The sequence below is a fragment of the Somniosus microcephalus genome, chromosome 1 (genome assembly GCF_052327205.1).
Source record: "Somniosus microcephalus isolate GS21.2 chromosome 1, FLI_Smic_1.0, whole genome shotgun sequence".
Lineage (NCBI taxonomy): Eukaryota > Metazoa > Chordata > Chondrichthyes > Squaliformes > Somniosidae > Somniosus > Somniosus microcephalus.
The window spans coordinates 280,526,731-280,547,191 of record NC_140987.1 but is presented as its reverse complement, the minus strand read 5'-3'; positions in this window follow the sequence as shown (position 1 = coordinate 280,547,191).

The window sequence follows — 20,461 nt, the reverse complement described above, 5'->3', positions numbered from 1 at the left end:
AGGAAAAGGGACCATCTCTGCAGCCGTTGTGCTGTCATTATCGGTACGCCCTTCTGAGGGTTGAAAATGGAGACAAGAGGTTGATGATCAGTTAGTAGAGTAAATTTTTGACCGTGCAGATAGTGATTGAACTTCTTCACCCCCCACACTAGGCTGAGGGCCTCTCTGTCAATCTGGGCGTAGTTACGCTCGGCAGAAGTTAACGAGCGTGACGCAAAAGCTATCGGCCTCTCTAAACCATCAAGGAATTTATGTGACAGTACCGCCCCAATGGCGTAGGGAGACGCATCACACGCCAGCCTGATTGGCAGTGCTGGGTTGTAGTGAGCCAATACTTCCCTTGAAGTGATTAAGTCCTTACTCTTCTGAAAAGCTCGCTTACAATCATCGCTCCATTTCCATGCTACCCCCGTTCGTAGCAGGGCGTTCAGTGGGTGCAAAATTGTCGACAAATTCGGCAAAAACTTATGATAGTAATTCACCAACCCGAGGAATTACCTCAGTTGCGACACATTTTCAAGCGCTGGGGCCTTAACAACCGCTTCAATTTTGTCAGGGGGCTTATGTAACCCCTCTTCATCAATCACGTGGCCATAATACGATATCTGTTTCTTAAAAAATTCGCACTTGGGGCGGTTGGCTCGCAGCCCATGTTCCCGTAGTCTAGTGAGCACCTGTTCTAGGTTGTTAAGGTGTTCACTGTCATCTTCACCTGTTACAAGGATGTCGTCCAAGTAACACTGAGTCCCCGGAATCCCTTGCAGGACTTGTTCCATCGCTCTTTGCCATATCGCCGGAGCCGATGCTACTCCGAATACCAATCGATGATACAGGTAGACTACCTTTTATCCGAACTTCCGAAAACCGAAACCCTCTAAAAACCGAAGGTTTTTACCTTCAGCGTAAGTCGTGCGCACAACATGACCAGAGTGGCGCATGACTTACGCTGAGCAGAGGGTCAGCGTAAGTCGTGCGCACAACCCCGGCCCCCGCCGACGATCCCCCGCCGACCCCCCCACCGACCCCGACCCCCGCCGACCCCCCCGCGGACCCCCGCCGACCCCGACTCCTGCCAACCCCCCCGCCGACCCCCGCCAACACCCCCGCGGACCCCCGCCGACCCCCCCCCGCCGACCCCGACTCCCGCCGACCACCCGCGGACCCCCACCGACCCCGACTCCCGCCGACCCCCCCGCCGACCCCCCCGCGGACCCCGACTCCCGCCGACCCCCCCTTCGACCCCCACCGACCCCGACTCCTGCCGACCCCCCCGCGGACCCCCGCCGACCACGACCCCCGCCGACCCCGACGACCCCCACCCCCGAGGACCCCCACCGCCGACCCACCCCCGACAAATTTCCCAGTCTTATAAAATACCTTCCGAAATCCGAAATTTTCCGAAAACCGAAACACGGCTGGTCCCGAGGTTTTCGGATAAAGGATAGTCTACCTGTACTGGTAAAGACCTTTGTGAGTGTTTATCGTGAGATACTTCCTAGAGGACTCTTCAACCTCCATCTGCAAATATGCTTGTGCTAGGTAAATTTTTGTAAAACGCTTCCCTCCAGACAGTGAGGCAAAGATGTCTTCTGTCCTTGGAAGAGGATATTGTACTGTGTGAAGGACAGGGTTCACCGTCACCTTGAAATCCCCACAGATGCGAATCTTCCTTGGCTCTCCGGGCTTATTGCTTAACGTTTTCTTCATGACAGGAACAATGGGTGTCGCCCACTTGCTCCAGTCGACCTTAGACAACACGCCCGCCTTCTCCAGATTCTCCAGCTCTGCCTCGACGGCTGGGCGAATTGCATATGGTACCGGTCTTGCTTTGAAAAACTTGGGAACTGCATTCTCTTCTATTTTTATCGAGGCAGTTACGTCTTTAAGCGTGCCCAGTTCTTGTTGAAATACCTCTTTGGCGTTAGCTAAGATTGTTGACAATCGTCCAGGAGTGACGTCTTCATCTTTTTTACCGTCCACCGTCATTGCATGAATGGAATGCCAATCTAAGTTTATCTTCCTGATCCATTCCCGTCCCAATAATGGTGGTCCACCATTTGGCAGTATGTAGAGATACAATTTCCGTATTTTCTTGCCATTGTATTTGACAGGCACCCTTATTTTTCCTCTGGGGTATAGTTTTTGCCCCGTATACGTCGTCAAGACGATGGATGTCTTTCTCAAGGGTATGTGTGAAAATAGCCGCTCGTAGTCTCCTCGATTCATGACGGTTAGCGCTGATCCTGTATCCAATTCCATTTTAACTTGGGACCCTGTTATCGTGAGGGTGACCTAAATGGTTCGGTGATCCTCTTTTGCGAGTACATTGTGAAGTTTAAGACAGCTTAGTCTCCTGTTTCCGGATTCACTATCGCTCATCTGATATTCGGAACTACTGTCCGTCATCTTTTGTACTTTCTTGTACGGTTCCTTAGTAGCCTTTTTGTTGTGACTGGTCTTCTTCCCAGACCTGCAAACTCATGCAATGTGTCCACTCTTCCCGCATTGTCTGCATATTTTGTCTTTGGACCAGCAGTCCTTCTGGTCATGGTTAGTTCTGCCGCAGCGATAACATTTTGCAAATCCCCGTGTCATTTCGTGGGTGCCGTATTCCTGTGGTTTTTGTTGAATTTCTGCAGCTCCCCTGGCTGCTGCTTCATACGATACTGCCACGCTGAAAGCCTTGTCTAGCGTCAGCTCTTTTTCTGCGAGTAACTTCTTCTGTGTTCCTTCACTCAGGAGTCCACAGACAAATTTGTCCCGTAGGGTATCTGCCAGTCCTGCTCCGAACTGGCAGTGCTTTGATAGCTTGTGTAGTTCCGTAAGATACTCAGCATTGCTCTCATCTTTGTGCTGAGTTCTCCTGTGGAATTTAAATCTTTCTGCTATCAACAGCGGTGCAGGGTTTAGGTGTTCCTGTAGGACAGCAACAATTTCATTAAAACTCTTCGCCTTCGGTTTGGCTGGAGTAATCAGGTCCCGCAATAGGCCGTACGTTCTAGCACCCATTAAGTTTAGCAATATCGATGCCTTTTTCCCCTCCGCTATTTTGTTTGCCTCGAAATATACCTCGACTCTTTCCACATACGTGCTCCAGTCCTCTAATGTATTATCAAAAGCAGTGATACAGCCAGTCTTCAGCATCTTGCAAATCTAAAATGGCGCCTCCCGCGCTTTGCCTTCTTCCCCGATTTAACAAAATGGCGCCTCCTGCGCTTTGCCTTCTTCCCCGCTGTTGTTAGCGCTGCTTTCCACGGTTTCTTGCGTGTTAAATATTGATTCTTTTTCTTTTATTATTTTCCCGTCGTGGAGCGGACCCTCTGGGACACTTCCCTCCCTCTTCTTAGGTCCGAACGCTGCCCGGCTTCGAAGCACCGGCCGCGCCCTGTGTGCTCCACCCTCTCTCTCTGTCTTTGCTTCCCGACTCGCTGCCCAGCCCTGTTGAAAAGCCACCCGATCGAGCTTCAGCCCACCGCAGCCCAGGAAGGATCAGAGCACTACCTGCCACCAGCCCGATTAGCTGGGAAACCACAGACCGAGGAACCCAGCCTGGCTCTGAACAGTCTCTCCTGCAAGTTTTCAAACCGATGATTGACGGTCGACGCCCGTTTCCCGAGTTTCTTTGGACTCTATTTTTTTTTTTTCTTTCTTCTGGCTCCGACCTTCAACAACGTCGTCTAAGGTGCTGCCGAGTTGCAGGTAAGTTCGTTTCTTATTCGTCGCCAGTGTTAAGTCCGTGAATGATTGAGACACGGACCAGCAGGAGTGAAAACAAACAAGTCTTTACTGGTGGAAGTCAATAGCGAAACTAACAAACAGAGGCTCTCTAGTGCCTTTTATACAGGGGTGGTCACTGCCGGTACTGCAGTCTGAGACCAGTTATTCTCTTAAAGGTACATACACAACAACATCTCTAGCTTTTTCCAGTTCTGATGAAGGGTCCCAGACCTGAACTCTCTCCACGGATGCTGCCTGGCCTGCTGAGTATTTCCTGCATTTTCTGTTGTTATTGCATCTTTATGATGTTGTGGATCCAAAGAAAGATCCCAAAGCCTGTCACTGGAATAGGGTTGCCAACTATGGTTGGACGTATTCCTGGCCCATGACCCGCCCGGCTCCATCCACCCCGCTCCCATGCTCCCGCCATTGGTCGCCTGACACAACCATCCTCATGGTACATCACCTTCCCACACAAATGGGAAATGAGCAGACACTCCATTACTCAATTGGATTATTCTTGACTGCCAGTCAAATAGCCTTCCTCTCCCCTCCCATCTCTAATATTTTCATAACTAATAAACAAAAAATGTTAAAAGAAAATGAAAAAAAACCCACATTTTTTTAGTGCCCTTATAATATTTCTCCAGGGTTGCGGGAAGCAATGTCCGGGAGGTTAGTCTTTAATTCTTGGAGACTCCAGGGCAATTCTGGCGGGTTGGCAACCCTGGAAAGATACGGCGATATTTTGAAGGTTGAGTTATTTTCACCCATGTCACTTACTGTAGCACAAACATAATTAAATCAGTGTTGAATGTTACACAATCAAAGACAAAATTATACCTGGTAGGTTCACTTGATGAAACCTCAATTAAATGTAACAGGAAAGGTATGTAATAACAGAAATAGGGAGTCTTACTGTTTGTTGGAGGGGAGGGGTAATCTTATTAACTGATGTAAGAAATCGTGGATTGAAAGAAATAATAGTCTGTCACGGGTTCCCTAGATCAGCGGTTTGCCTAAGTTGATGACACAGAAAGATTCCAGTCATGTCATAAAAATAGCTGTACAGAGAGTTGAATTACGAGGTCAGAACACAAAAACAGGCCTTTGAGTGGGCATAACTAGGCCTGATAAGGGACGCAGCAAGGAGCTGTAGGATAAACAAGCTGTCTACAAGAGGGTAACAAGACCTTTAGAACAGAGATAAGGAGGAAAATGACCTCATGAGGCTGGGAGGGGGCTGCCATAGGTAGCCTCTCCCTTGTAATTGGACAATAGGATGGGGAACAAATGATTGATTCCAGGTAATCACCAGCCCACTGAAATAACTATAAATATAGACGACTGAGAGAGGAAAGCAGGCAGTTAGGGATGAAGCCTTCCCTGAGGTGGCTACGGCCTAACACCTTGGTCAAGTGTAGCCTCTGATGTGGCTGACGGCCTAACACTTCCAACAGCTCGAGGGATGACCCAACGGAAGTGACCGCTGCAGCAGACTGCAGGAATCCACCCAATCCAAGACTACTGTACTGCCTCACTGTCCATCCGATTGTTTCGTTCCGTTCCAGGGCCGAAGATCGCCCTCATCTGTCACGGGCTGTATGTCTACTGTATCTATTTCAATCGCATGTAATAATATCTAATTATGTTTTAAACTGTAGCTCTTTAATAAAAAGCCTTACAACTCCTAAGACCCTTTGGGTAATCTGTGTGTGACCTGTGATCCTAATCTTACACTGAGTATTGATACCATTTGATGTAATGTGGAGACATGCTGAGGGACATATAGTAGGGGGTAAGAGAAATATATAAAAGGTGGCAATTTGTAAGTAGGATTTGGATTTGGAGGGTTTAATCAACCTGAATATTGTGGGCAGAACTATAATGTATTTGATACCCCAACTATCAGGGGTGGTTGTATTAGATTTTACATTAGACCTCAACGTTTAAAGAACCTTATTGATTTTTGAAGAATAGGTAGAACATTTAATCATAAATAAAAACATCCTCCAAGAGTTCACAATCATTAACAATGACAAATCTGAGAGTTTAACCATACCCTTTAGGGGTCAATGGAGCCCACTCTGCCATGGGATTTGTCTCAAACCAGGTTACTGTCTGAGAACCATATGCAACAAGGGATGTTAGAAGCCAAGGACAAACATGTTACATGATTTTTCCATGTCCTTTGACATAAGGAAAAGACAAAAACTCTAGTTAAGAGCCCAGCTACTGTGTGGTGATGTACACTTTTATTTTTTTTAAAAGGTTGGATATGGGACTGGATGTTTCACTTGAAAATGTAAGAGGGGAGCCATAGAAGGGTTTTATTATGAAGTATTTCTTTGATGCTTAATGACAGGTAGTTTGGGCTATGAGCTCACATTAACCGTGAATAGACTAACTCAGTTCATGCGGGATTTTTACAGCTAGCAGAGAAGAAACAATTTCCACCCCAGCAGTCTGACCTGGATTCCTGCCAACATCACAGAGGCTCAAGAACTGTGTTCCAAATCCGCTGCGCTAGTGACTACCCCCTTGCAGCATTAAATAATTCTGAAAAACAGTGAATAATCAGCTCTCATTCAGTCCCCTAACATATCTGCTCAAAACAGTTCCCAAAGTACAAATACATAACGGAGGGATTCTGATAATCTCTTCCAAAAAGGTCATGAATTAGTTCTCATTTTATGAAAGTTGCTTTCCTTGCTCAGCACACTTCGAGATTCCTTCTAGCTTGTAGTGTTGTCAATGAGAAGGGTCGCAAGCAAGGGAGCAATGCATTAATGCTGTTCTATACATTCCATATTTATTTTGCGGATTTTCTTATTGCAAAATTAAAAATAAAATGAGAATTCAATCATGCTCAAGAGCCATGCAAATAATCAGTTCATGATCTGCCCACATCGTGATCTTTTCAATTCTATGTTGTTTTCTTCATTTACTCTCCTTTCTTTTTCAAATTCTCTCCATACCTTTCCCTGACTCGGAAAATGGGCTATGAGTATCTACTAATGTAGCTCGCGGTGAAAATTTAGGAGGTGAGTAATAGTGGGAAAGCCCACTTGTTTTTCTTCCTTCCCTGCCAGTTCCAAGCTAGCACTCTTACTTGATCTTCCCAATAAAGTAACATGTGGTGTGTTCTCGACTCCTCACATATGTGCCTAAATTCATCTAGCCTCTTATAGATGTAACTTTTTAACAGTGCCATTTGCAATTTGTTTCATTAGCTGTGCCCTGACACAAAGGCTGCGATTTCACCAGCGGAGGTGGGATGGTGGCGGGTTCCGGTCCCGCTCCCAGCTGCAGCCCGCTTTGTAAAAACAATTTTTTGTTGATTGGCCTTGTTAAGCCCACCCTGAGGGGTTCCCGGCCAATTAAAAGGAAGCAGGTTGTAAGGGGTTTTCTCCGATACTGGTCCCCCGTTACACACAGTTCTTGGACGTCAGGATTTATAAGAACAAAATACACACAGCACAGGGTTTTGGCTCAACCTTTGATTCATTCATTTATTGAACACACGCACACACAATTACCTCCCCAGTATAAATCCCTACGATTTATATTAGACGAACAACCCCAAGATACAAACCTTTACACAAGGGTCATTTACATCGACACAACATGACACAGTTAAACCTGCCCAAGATTTGACTGTTACATATAAATGTTAGATCCGTGTATCTTAATGTTGTGTCCTTCAAAAATCAGACAATGACTGCAGGGAACGATTCAACAGGTGTTTACTGAATGAGGGTTATTCTAGAACTAACTGTACAGATCACTACTCATGGTTTATATACATGTGTGCTCACTGCCGGTACTACAGTATACAGGAGCTGTAAAAAGTAGTTCTCCCCTTAAAGGTACATACATTACAATTCCTCCCCTTTTAGATTAACAGTATCATAACACTCATTTAACAATTAAATATCAAACTAATTACAATTAACACTTTTAACATGCAACATTAGCTGAAAATAGTCTATTTATAAATTCAGTCTTTGGGGAGGCTTCCTGATCCTTTCTGGATAGCGCCTTTCCCGAGTGTCTTGCTCTTGGTGCGGAGGCGATTCTGGCCCCCTGTCGTCGGTTGGTTCATTAGCTTCCGATGCTACTGTTTCTGGGGTAGATGCTACCTGTACGTCGGGTTCATCACCAGGTACGTATGGGCGAGGCATGGGGTTGACTTGTTCCTGTGACTCTAGGATCTGGTCAGCATGGTGTCTCACAATGCTCTCCCCAAATTCCACTGTGTACATTAGTGGGCCCTGCCATGTGCATATCGTTCCTGGCTGCCATTTTTCTGTTCGGTAGTCGCGGGCCAAGACTGGTTGCCCTACATTGAAGCTCCTTGTTGGATTCTCATGGATGTGCTGGAATTGCTTACTCTCAACATCTCTTCGTACGTTTGGTCTGAGCAAATCCAGGCGAGATCTTAACCTTCAGTTAAAGAACATCATGGCTGGGGCCTGTTTGGTGACTGCATGTGTCGCATTCCGGTAGGCGAACAGGAAATTGTTCACCTTGTGCTACAGCGGAATGTTGTCATTGTACATAGCCTTTATTGGCCCAGAAATTCCAGAACGGGGCTTGCAGCGCGTGCAAGCCCCGTATTTACACTTACCCCGCGCTACTGCCGATCAGCTCCAGGGACGCCTGGAATTGGTGTTTCCAGAAGAAGAATCCCGGGCAGCGTATGACGTCACGCCGCCCAGGAGTGCAGCCAGCGCGAAGTCAGGAGCGTGCAGTGCAAGTGAGACACGCCCCTTGAGGTCTCAGTTTCACTGGACACGCCCCCAATGTTTCTGTCAAGCTGCTAACCATTTTTACATGCAAAGCAGCAGTTTAAATAGGTTTTTGGAAGTTTTTTGAAGATTTTGGTAACTTTCATAAACTTTTTAAAATGTTTACATTATTTTGAGTAATCTGAAGTAGTTTTAAAGAGAATTAAAGCAATTTAAAGACTTTTAAAAGCCCTAAAAGAATTTTTTTAATTCCATTTATTTATTTAGCAATGTCGTCGTCATACATGTCTTCACACTGTTCCCTTTGGGGAACTGTATGAAGTGGTGGAAGGATTTATGGCCATGATTAACGCTCATTCCGTGACCGTAACCATCTTTGAACCAACCATTAGGGCGGTTAGTCCTATGGCGGGAGGGTTTTACGGGCTCCCACAAGCTATACAAGGAGGGGGGGCCACCCACACCCACGGACGCAAATATCCCACTGGATGTCAACCCAGAATTTAGAGCCGGAGCTCCGACTCCACTTGCCGGGACTGTCTGGAGCGGGTTTCGAAACACTACCCTGATCTGGCCCAGCGGCGGGGATCTTACCGCTATGACAAAGGCCCAATCCAATTAGCAACGTGAAATGGCAGCATAGGGCTCCAGTCACGGGGAGGGAAAAGGCGCAGGAAATGTATGGGTGTCACCTTTTGTGTGGAGTGGGCCTTTTGCGTAGCAGTAAGCATCCCCGCCGCTGGGCCAGAAGGAGTAGGGTTTTGAACCCCACTCCAGACAGTCCCGGCAAGTGGAGTCGGAGCTCCAACTATAAATTCTGGGAGGACATCCAGCGGGATGCTTGAGTCCGTGGGTGTTGGTGGCCCCCCCGACCTCAGATGGGTTGTGGGAGCCCGTAAAACCCGCCCGCCATAGGACTAACCACCCTAATGGCTGGTTCAAAGATGGTTACGGTCACGGAATGAGCGTTAATCACGGCCATAAATCCTTCCACCACTTCATACAGTTCCCCAAAGGGAACAGTGTGAGGATACGTATGATGATGACCTCTTGCGCAATGCACCTCCTTGGACCCTCAGTCGCAGATGCGAGGGGGCAAGTTGTGCAATTGTTAAATTTTTTATTTTATTGACATGTAAAATGTTGGCCCAGTAATTCCCTTCCAAATGCGCTAGTACGGTCGGGGTACTTACGCATCTGGCCGGATGAAATGCCGGTTTTCAGCATGCACAGTGCATGTGGGGAAAACCGGCATTTCCTGTCCTCTGAACGAAGGGGTTCAGAGGCAGAACGCGTGCAACTGCACAGGCAGCGCGTGCGCAGTATAATTCGCCACTTTCATTAATGCTTTCAGTGAGGTCCAGTCATTACAACTTACACATGAAAAAAGCATGGGTACAGTTGCTCCAGAGGCTGCGGAGGAAGATATTTCTTATCGTGGAGCTTCTGAAAGTATGTATGTCTGTATATATTCCTTTGCATGTTATGTATATATTCCTTTACTTATGTGTATGAATGTATTATTTAATTATGACTTTCAGAGAAAGTAACTTATTGGAAAATCATAATTAAAAATATACATTCATACACATTAGTAAAGGAATATAAAACATACATACATACACGTAAAGGAATATATGTGGACATACATACATAACTCATTCTCACATTCCTTTCACACAGCCACAATTGCTCCTTCTACCTACCGTTCTGAAAACCCGTTTAAAAAAAATAAATTAAAGTTTAAAACTTAGTTAAAATTTCTTAAAATAACTTCCCTCCCTTTCCCAAACCTAAATATTGCATTTCATAAGCTCCTCCATAAAATATATCTCCTTCCCCAGCCAATGAACAACTTTACACTTGCTTTTTTTAAGTGCAAGTTCTCGGGACTTACCCTCACTGAATCCATCAGTGAAATCTACAAAGTTCACTGCGCAAGCGCTGCCTGTGCAGTCGCACGTGCTGTGAATAGACCTCGGGTCTGGAAATGCCGGCGTTCCCCGCATGCGCTGTTCCTGCTGAACGCCGGCATTTCCAACGGCCAGATGCGTGAGTAACCCGACCGTACTCACGCTTCTGGCCTGGAATTTCTGGCCCATTGCCTTCTTAAAGGTTTATACGAATCTCTCAGCCAATCCATTTGTGGCTGGATGATACGGGGCGGATGTGTAATGCCTTACCCCATTCCTTTTCATAAATCTTCGAAATTCTTCGGACACAAACTGTGGTCCGTTATCAGAGCAAATCTGCTCTGGCAAGCCGTTCCTGGCAAAAATTGTCCGTAGGACTGCAATAGTTTTCTCCGTGGTGGTGGAGGACATTTTGATCACCTCAGGCCATTTCGAGTGCGCATCCACGGCTATTAAAAACATTGAGTCCATGAATGGATCAGCAAAATCAATATGCACCCATTGCCATGGAGATGAGGGCCACTCCCATGGGTGTAGAGGGGCCGGTGGTGGTGCATTTTGGACTTTCTGGCATCCTGAGCAGCTCTTGGTCAGGTCCTCGATTTGTTTATTGATCCCCAGCCACCACACATAAGCCCTAGCAAGGCTTTTCATTTTCACCCCTCCCAGATGACCTTCGTGAAGCACATTGAGCACACTCTCCCTTAACTTGGGTGGAATTACCACTCGGGATCCACACATCAAGGTCCCCTGGCATACTGACAGCTGTTCTCTTCTGGATGAGAATGCTGGCAACAGTGAGTCGCCATGTGCTGGCCATCCCTTCACCGTCAAATCATATACCCGAGACAGTGTCGGGTCATTTCGGGTCTCCTTCTCTATACCAGCGGTAGTTACTGGCAAGCATTCAATTATAGTCGAATGAAATATTTCGACAGGATCCACTGCTGGTGCTTCCTCCGCAGTAGGCAGTGGCAGGCATGATAGCCCATCAGCGTTTCCATGCTGTTTCATGCCCTTATACTCAAATTCATATTGGCGCGCCCCGAGAAAAAGGGACCATCTTTGTAGCCGTTGCGCAGTCATCACCGGAACGCCCTTCGTTGGATTAAAGCTGGAAACAAGTGGTTGGTGGTCAGTCAGCAAGGTGAGCTTCTGCCCGTGCAGATAGTGATTGAACTTTTTCACTCCCCACACTAGGCTGAGGGCCTCCCTGTCAATCTGGGTGTAGTTACGCTCGGCTGAGGTTAGTGATCGTGACGCAAAGGCTATTGGCCTCTCTGAGCCGTCCGAGAATTTGTGCAACAGCACCGCTCCAATGCCGTAGGGTGACGCATCACATGCCAACCGAATTGGTAATGCCGGGTTGTAATGGGCCAATACCTCTTTCGATGTGATTAGTGTTTTGCTCTTCTGGAAAGCTCGTCTACATTCGTCACTCCACTTCCATGGCACCCCAGTTTGCAGTAGTGTGTTCAGTGGGTGTAGTATTTTAGACAAATTTGGCAAGAACTTATGGTAGTAGTTTACCAGTCCGAGGAACAACCTCAGTTGTGACACATTTTCCGGTGCTGCAGCCTTGACTACTGCCTTAATCTTCTCTGGGGACTTATGTAACCCCTCTTTATCGATAACGTGGCCACAATATGAGATCTGTTTCCTAAAAAACTCGCATTTGGGGCGGTTAGCTCGGAGCCCATATTGCTGTAATCTAGTGAGCACCTGCTCCAGGTTGGCAAGGTGATCACTCTCATTTTCGCCCGTGACCATGATGTCGTCCAAATAACACTGGGTCCCTGGGATCCCTTGCAGGACTTGTTCCATTGCCCTCTGCCAAATAGCCGGAGCTGATGCTACCCCGAATACCAGCCGGTTGTATTGGTAGAGACCTTTATGAGTGTTGATTGTGAGGCATTTTTTTGATGCTTCTTCTACCTCCATTTGCAGATACGCCTGGGCCAGATTATTCTTAGTGAAGCATTTCCCTCCAGATAGCGAGGCAAAAATATCTTCAATCCGCGGAAGTGGATATTGTACGGTGTGAAGGACCGGGTTCACTGTTACCTTAAAGTCCCCACAGATGCGAACCTTCCTTGGTTCCCCAGGCGTGCTGCTCAACGACTTTTTCATCACAGGGACGATGGGTGTAGCCCACTCTCTCCAGTCTACCTTGGACAGTACACCTGAACGTTCCAGACTCTCCAGCTCTGCTTCGACGGCTGGGCGGATCGCATAAGGTACCGGTCTGGCCTTAAAAATTTCGGGCTTGCGTTTTCTTCAATTTTAATCATCGCTGTCATGCCTTTTAGTGTTCCGAGTCCTTGCTGGAACACTTCTTTCATGTCAGTTAGGATCTTTGACAGTCGCCCAGGTGTGACGTCATCATCCTTTTTGTCAGCTACAGTCACTGCCTGTATGGAATGCCAAACTAGCTGTATCTTCCAGATCCATTCATGTCCTAGTAGTGGTGGTCCTCCATCTGGCAATACATATAGGTCCATTTTTGGTGTTTCCTTGCCGTTATATATAACGTTCACCCTTATTTTTCCTTTGGGGTAGATTTTTTGCCCTGTGTACATCTTCAAGACAATCTTTGTATCTCTCAAGGGTATATGTGAGACTAGCCACTTGTAGTCCCTTCGGTTTATGACTGTTAGGGCTGATCCTGTGTCCAATTCCATTTTCACTTGGACTCCTGCTATCTTGAGCATGACCCAGATAGTTTGGTGATCCTTCATTTTGATCACATTATGTAGTTTCAGACAACCCAGCTCCGTACTTCCGGAGTCTGTATCACTCTTCTGTTTGTCTGAACTACTCTCCGTCACCTTATGTACCTTCTTGTACTTCTCCTGTGGAGATTTCTTGCTGCTGGTTTTCTTTCCCGACCTGCAGACTCTTGCTATGTGTCCTACTTTTCCACACTGTCTGCACACTTTGTCCTTGAACCAGCAATCATTATGGTCGTGTGTTGTTCTGCCGCAGCGATAGCACTTCACTGTTCCGTATGACATTTCATTTGTGCCATATTCTTGCGGTCTCCGTTGTATCTCTGCAGCGCCCCATGCTGCTGCTTCATGTGATACTGCAATGCTGAAAGCCTTGTCCAGCGTAAGATCCTTTTCTGATAGAAGCCTTTTCTGGGTTCCTTCACTTTGAAGCCCACACACAAACTTGTCCCTTAAAGTATCTGCTAGTCCCGTTCCAAACTGGCAGTGTTTTGATAGCTTGCGCAGTTCCATTAAATACTCAGCATTACTTTCATCTTTGTGCTGGTTCCTTTTGTGAAACTTAAATCTTTCTGCTATCAGCAGCGGTGTAGGGTTTAAGTGGTCCTGTAGGATTGACACTTTGTTTTAAAAATCCTTTTCTACTGGCTTCTCTGGGGTTACTAGGTTTCGTAGTAAGCCATATGTTTTTGCACCCATTGAATTCAACAATGCCAGCGCTTTCTTGTCATCTGGCACTTCATTCGCCTTGCAGTATACTTCTATGCGTTCGACATATGTCGTCCAATCTTCGACTTCATTGTCGAATGCTGTGATACTGCCACTCTTCGACATTTTTGGGTGTGGTTAGACTGGCTTAAAATGGCGTCTCCCGCGCTTTCCTTTCTTCCCCACTGCGGCTTAAAATGGCGTCTCCCGCACTTTCCTTTCTTCCCCGCTGCGGCTTAAAATGGCGTCTCCCGCGCTGCTGCCAACGCTGCTCTCGGCGGTCCTCGCGGCAAATGGCAGCGGCTCATGTTTTCCTGTGCGCCTCTCTCCTCCGTTGACGCTGCTCGGCCCTTGAACACCGGCTGCACTCTGCTCTCTCTCGTCTCTCTCCCCTATTGACGCTGCTCAGCCCTTGAACACCGGCTGCGCTCTGCTCTCTCTCATCTCTCTCCACCGTTGACGCCGCTCGGTCCTGAACACCGGCTGCGCCCTGTGCGCTCTGCCCTCTCTCTCTCACCCGTCGACACTGCTCGGCCTTTTTCTGTGCCGCTCTGTTGGGCTCCAGCCCGTCGCTGTCCAGGAAGGGTCTGCGCAGTACCTGTTGCCAGACCATTTCGCTGGACCACCGTGACTGGAAAGCCAAGCCTGGCTCTCGACAGCCTCCCCTGCGATGCTCAAATCTCCGCTGGATGACCCAGCTCGTGCTTGTGGACTCGACCTTCTTCCACTGTTCTCCAGGGGCGAATCCCTGGGAGGTGATGCAGAGTTGCAGGTAGGTTCGAACTTGCTCGTCGCCACTGTTAGTTCCATGTATCTTAATGTTGTGTCCTTCAATAATCAGACAACGACTGCAGGGAACGATTCAACAGGTGTTTGCTGAATGAGGGTTACTCTAGAACTAACTGTACAGATCACTACTCAGGGTTTATATACAGGTGTGGTCACTGCCGGTATTACAATATACAGGAGCTGTAAAAAGTAGTTCTCCCCTTAAAGGTACATACATTACAATAAAGTTCCCCAGACTCAATCACAAAACCCTTATTGTGATCTGACTGAAACTTACAAACTTACTCAGGCTCAATCACAAAAGCCCCCTCGATGATTTGACTGAAACATACAATCACCACTCCCGATCGGCTGTCTCCTGGAGTTGATTGTAGGCCCGAATCTTTCTGCTCACTGTTCTTGCATTAGCTCTCCACACCGACTCTCTTTGAAGTGGTTTTATGTTAAACCAAAAATCAACTTGCAGTATCTTGAAACACATATCCTGGCCCCCTCCTGTGCATACGGTGGCCGTATTAAAATGTGTGAATGTCTCTAGCAGCGAACACTTGATGGCTAAATGTCCCTCGTATTGTCCATTGATTACTCGGGCACTGATTATCTGCATTGAGGTCTTTTCTGACAATGCAACCTTCCCAAGGTGACTGCATATGCTAGTTGTTGGTTTCTGTTAGCATTCCTATTCAAATGGTTCAGGGCCTGGCCCATTGTCTAGGCCTGCACTGATACCATGGTCCAAGGTGAACAATGTAACCCCTTAAGGTACATGAATATGCGTAAATGTTACTTTTCAGAAGCATTCGTATTTTAGATTGTCTGTGAAAATTGATATCCAGTCTCTTGATGGTTCATAGCTTCAGCTGCAATGTTTGAATTAACCCTTTATTGCCGAGCCATTTTTGCGGGCTGTGCAGTTCTGGGTTTTTATATTTCATAGTCCAATTTTTACCATTGGGCGGGGGGGGGAGGAATGGATCCTACAGGGTCTGATGACATCATTTGATGATGCGTCATCAGCCGGTTTCCTTAAAGGGACCATGGCCACATCAATTTTGACAGTTGTGCTGTCAGTGTTCTACAGCATTGAGGTGCTGCAAACACTGACGAGTACTGCACAAAGGCGCATGGCTGCACTCAGACTCTCCCAGGACTTCCTCCATATGCTTATGGAGGGAGTCACAACACACAGGGAGGTTCTCTTCCATTCCAAGGGCGGAAGGGACCTCCCCGGGACACCAACGCAACCTGGTTGCACATTGCAGAGGAGGGCAAGAGCAGGATGTTGTCAGGAGTGCCTGCCTGCAGTGGTGCAAACCTTTCAATGATCTCAGTAGATCACGAAATGTTACTGCAAAGCCACACTTAGCCTCATCCTGCTGTGCCTCTCATTACATCCCCATCACTCTGCCTTCCCTACCCTACTCCTCTACATCCTTACTCACACCAACATACCTTACACCTCCACCCATCCCTCTCTATCTACATTATCACTTCCCCATCTCACTAGCCTCATCCTAGCGCATTCATACCAACTGACAACACAAAAGGGTAGGCACTTGGTTGTTTTATGCAATGTTCATGTAAATTTTCTGTTAACGTGTTATCAAATATTGAAATCTTTATTTTCAACACTTTGCCTTATTGTACAGATCTGTGCTCACCTTTGGAAGTGTCTTAGTGAGTTGCAGTGAACGGTATCCCCCGCAATGGTGATGAGTGTGAAAGGAATGGCTTGGTCATTGTAGCAATGCTTTATGGTGCTAATGTGGGTAGTGTTAACCTGGCACATCATGTGGCAGCCAGGGTGTACAGCGTCAAATAAACTAAATCTGGCCATGGTGATGCCATTGCTGGCCTCCCGTGCAGCAATGTTGTCGGGTGCTGATGCCCTGTGTCCTGTGCAGCATCAGGTGATTGCAGAGAAGGTTGGTGTTGTTGTTGGTGATGTTGGTGTACCTGGTGATGTTGGTGTTGGGGCTGATCATGGAGGGATTCAGAGGATCAAGGTGAGATTTTTTCAAGGGCACTGATGCTGCTGGAATAGATGGTAGCTGAAGTTGAGATGACAGAGGCGATCTGTCAATGGTGAGAGAGCTTGCTCCAAGGAGGTGACAGTGGATAGAGAGTTTATTCCAAACACTTCCAAACTGCATACAGCTCAAAAGTGTTTTCCAAGTCCTGAAGGCTCCAGCTTCTGACATTGGAATATGACCAGCTGTGAAATGGTAGCTTTCAGACCACTTTTCCAGCTGTCACCGATTCACAGCAATAGGGAGATATAGAGAAACCGACCTACTTACCTGACATGATCTCGAAATGACGTGAAACCCATTAAAACTGTGGTAAAATAGAAAAAGGTTGGAAAAATAGTAGTAAACAAGCATTTAACAAGCAGTTAACTATCTTAAATGCCTCCCCTGCCGCTTGGTGTCGGGTCTGTTCTGAAATCGCAGACCTGACACTCTGCAAGGTGGGTTCGGAGCGGGTTCCCAACCCGCTGTCAATCAGTTCAATTTTGACAGCGGACCCGCCTCCAAATCCGCCCTCTGAGCACTGGCAAAATTCAGCCCAAAGTGTCTTTTAATATTGTGGCATTCTCTCAGATAAAACCCAGTCTGATGAAAAAGCTGTGCAATACTAATGCTTTTATTGCACTTGATAGGGTGATATAGTTTAGCTGCGGCACTATAGGGAATTCAGAGAAAGAAAGCAGATATTATGGCATAAGGCAGTAATACTTTGAATTTGTATTTCCACACAAAATGAATGCAGGACCAATAGGGATACATTATATTGCAGCATAATAAAGCAATGATTAAAGTTACATCTTTGCATGGAATTTTGTTTCAAAATATGCAGAATTTTGGGAGGCTAGCTAAAGGTAATGACACTCCAGTCGATGCAGTATCATTCTTAACAAAGTTTCATTTGCAACACAATAATGAATTGTAATTTTGTACCCAGTGCAAACTTTTAGAAGCTTCTTTCCTATTTTTAGGATACTTTGTGACATTTGGGAGAGACAGTAATGAGATAGGCCAAGTGACAATAATGCGATAGATCAAGAGACACCCCCAAGCCTGCGACATTCACAACTTAGGGCAAGGGCAGCAGGCGCATGGGAACACCACCACATCCAAGTTCGTCTCCAAGTCACAAACCATCCTGACTTGGAAGTTTATCGCCGATCCTTCATCGTCACTGAGTCAAAATCCAGGAACACCCTATCTAACAACACTATACGAGTACCTTCGCCACACGGACTGCAGCGGTTCAAGAAGGTGGCTCACCACCACCTTCTCAAGGGCAATTATGGATGGGCAATAAAAGCTGGCCTCACTAGTGATGCCCACATCCCATGAACGAATAAAAAAATGGCCTAGATCAAGAGACAATAATAGCATAGATCAAGAGACAATAATGGGATAGATGAAGAGACAATAATGGGATAGATCAAGAGACAATAATGGGATAGATCAAGAGACAATAATGGGATAGATCAAGAGACAATAATGGGATAGATCAAGAGATAATAATGGGATAGACCAAGAGTCAATAATGGGATAGACCAAGAGACAATAATGGGATAGACCAAGAGACAATAATGGGATAGACCAAGAGTCAATAATGGGATAGACCAAGAGACAATAATGGGATAGACCAAGAGTCAATAATGGGATAGACCAAGAGTCAATAATGGGATAGACCAAGAGACAATAATGGGATAGACCAAGAGTCAATAATGGGATAGACTAAGAGTCAATAATGGGATAGACCAAGAGTCAATAATGGGATAGACCAAGAGTCAAAAATGGGATAGACTAAAAGTCAATTATGTGATAGGCCAAGATTCAATAATGGGATAGATCAAGAGACAATAATGGGATAGATCAAGAGACAATAATGGGATAGATCAAGAGACAATTTTGGAAATACCAAGAGATGATAATGGGATAGAACAAGAGACAATAATGGGATAGGTCAAGAGACAATAATGGGATAGATCAAGAGACAATTTTGGAAATACCAAGAGATGATAATGGGATAGGTCAAGAGTCAATATTGGGATAGACCAAGAGTCAATACTGGGATAGACCAACAGTCAATAATGGGATAGACCAACAGTCAATAATGGGATAGACCAACAGTCAATAATGGGATAGACCAAGAGTCAATAATGGGATAGATCAAGAGTCAATAATGGGAAAGACCAAGAGTCAATAATGGGATAGATCAAGAGACAATAATGGGATAGACCAAGAGTCAATAATGGGATAGATCAAGAGACAATAATGGGATAGACCAAGAGTCAATAATGGGAAAGACCAAGAGTCAATAATGGGATAGATCAAGAGACAATAATGGGATAGACCAAGAGTCAATAATGGGAAAGACCAAGAGACAATAATGGGATAGACCAAGAGTCAATAATGGGAAAGACCAAGAGACAATAATGGGATAGACCAAGAGTCAATAATGGGAAAGACCAAGAGACAATAATGGGATAGACCAAGAGTCAATAATGGGATAGACCAAGAGTCAATAATGGGAAAGACCAAGAGACAATAATGGGATAGACCAAGAGTCAATAATGGGAAAGACCAAGAGACAATAATGGGATAGACCAAGAGTCAATAATGGGAAAGACCAAGAGACAATAATGGGATAGACCAAGAGTCAATAATGGGATAGACCAAGAGTCAATAATGGGATAGGCCAAGATTCAATAATGGGATAGGCCAAGATTCAATAATGGGATAGACCAAGAGACAATAATGGGATAGACCATGAGTCAATAATGGGATAGACCAAGAGACAATAATGGGATAGACCAAGAGTCAATAATGGGATAGACCAAGGCCTAGAAATTGGTACAGCCCCACTTGGGGTGTTAGAATTGGCGGAGCGCAAATTTTATAGCCAGGCGCAATTTATCGACACCTCGTGCGATATTGGGTTGCAGCACCCCAAAATTAATTGAGGCGCGAGTTCAGGCATTACACGGGGCACCTAAGGCGCTAACATGCCGGCGCAACCCAATATCAGGGCGTCCAGCCGCAGCACAGGTGCTCTCAATTACCCATGACCATGAGACTTGCAGGCGCCGGCCAGCTCTTAAAGGGGTGGGTCAGGCAGCTCCAGCATCCAGTCTGCGCCTTGTAGGCCTGCAAATCGGCGCAGGCCCTTCTCTGGTGCAAAAAACTTGGATCAGATGGAGAGGGTGAGGCAGAGAGCAGAGCGCTTCAGCACTGAGTTTCTGGAGGAATTGGTGTCCGCAGTGGAGCACCGGCGAGATGTCCTATACCCAGACAATGGCAGGAGGCCTAATCATAAGGACTACCGACGAGCTTGGAGGGATGTTTCTCAGAGGGTCAACTCCAGCAGCATGGAGACCAGGAGCCCTGTCCAGTGCAGGAAGAAATTCAACGACCTCACTCGGGTCATCAGGGTGAGTGGAATTAATGTAACCTTATGCATCCCTCCATGAGCACCTGACTTTATGGCTACAGGGTGCACGATACCCCAATGGCCATCTGTCAGCAAGCACCCATGGCCCTTTCTGGTCACACACATCCACATTTGACTCAGGGCATCATGTAAGGGCTGTTCCACCATGGGGGGGCATGAGATCATCACTCAGAGCATCATGTAAGGGCTCTTCCACCATGGGGGCATGAGATGATAACTCAGGGCATCATGTTACATCACTTCCCATCCTTTGCCCTGCAACCAAGCTGGCGCGGAACTGAAGGGAGCAGCTTCGCACCGGAGGAGGCCGTCCTCAAGTGGGGCCTCTGATGGATCTCGAGGAGAGAGTCCAGCAGATTGTGGGAGGACGTCTGAGTAGTTCTGT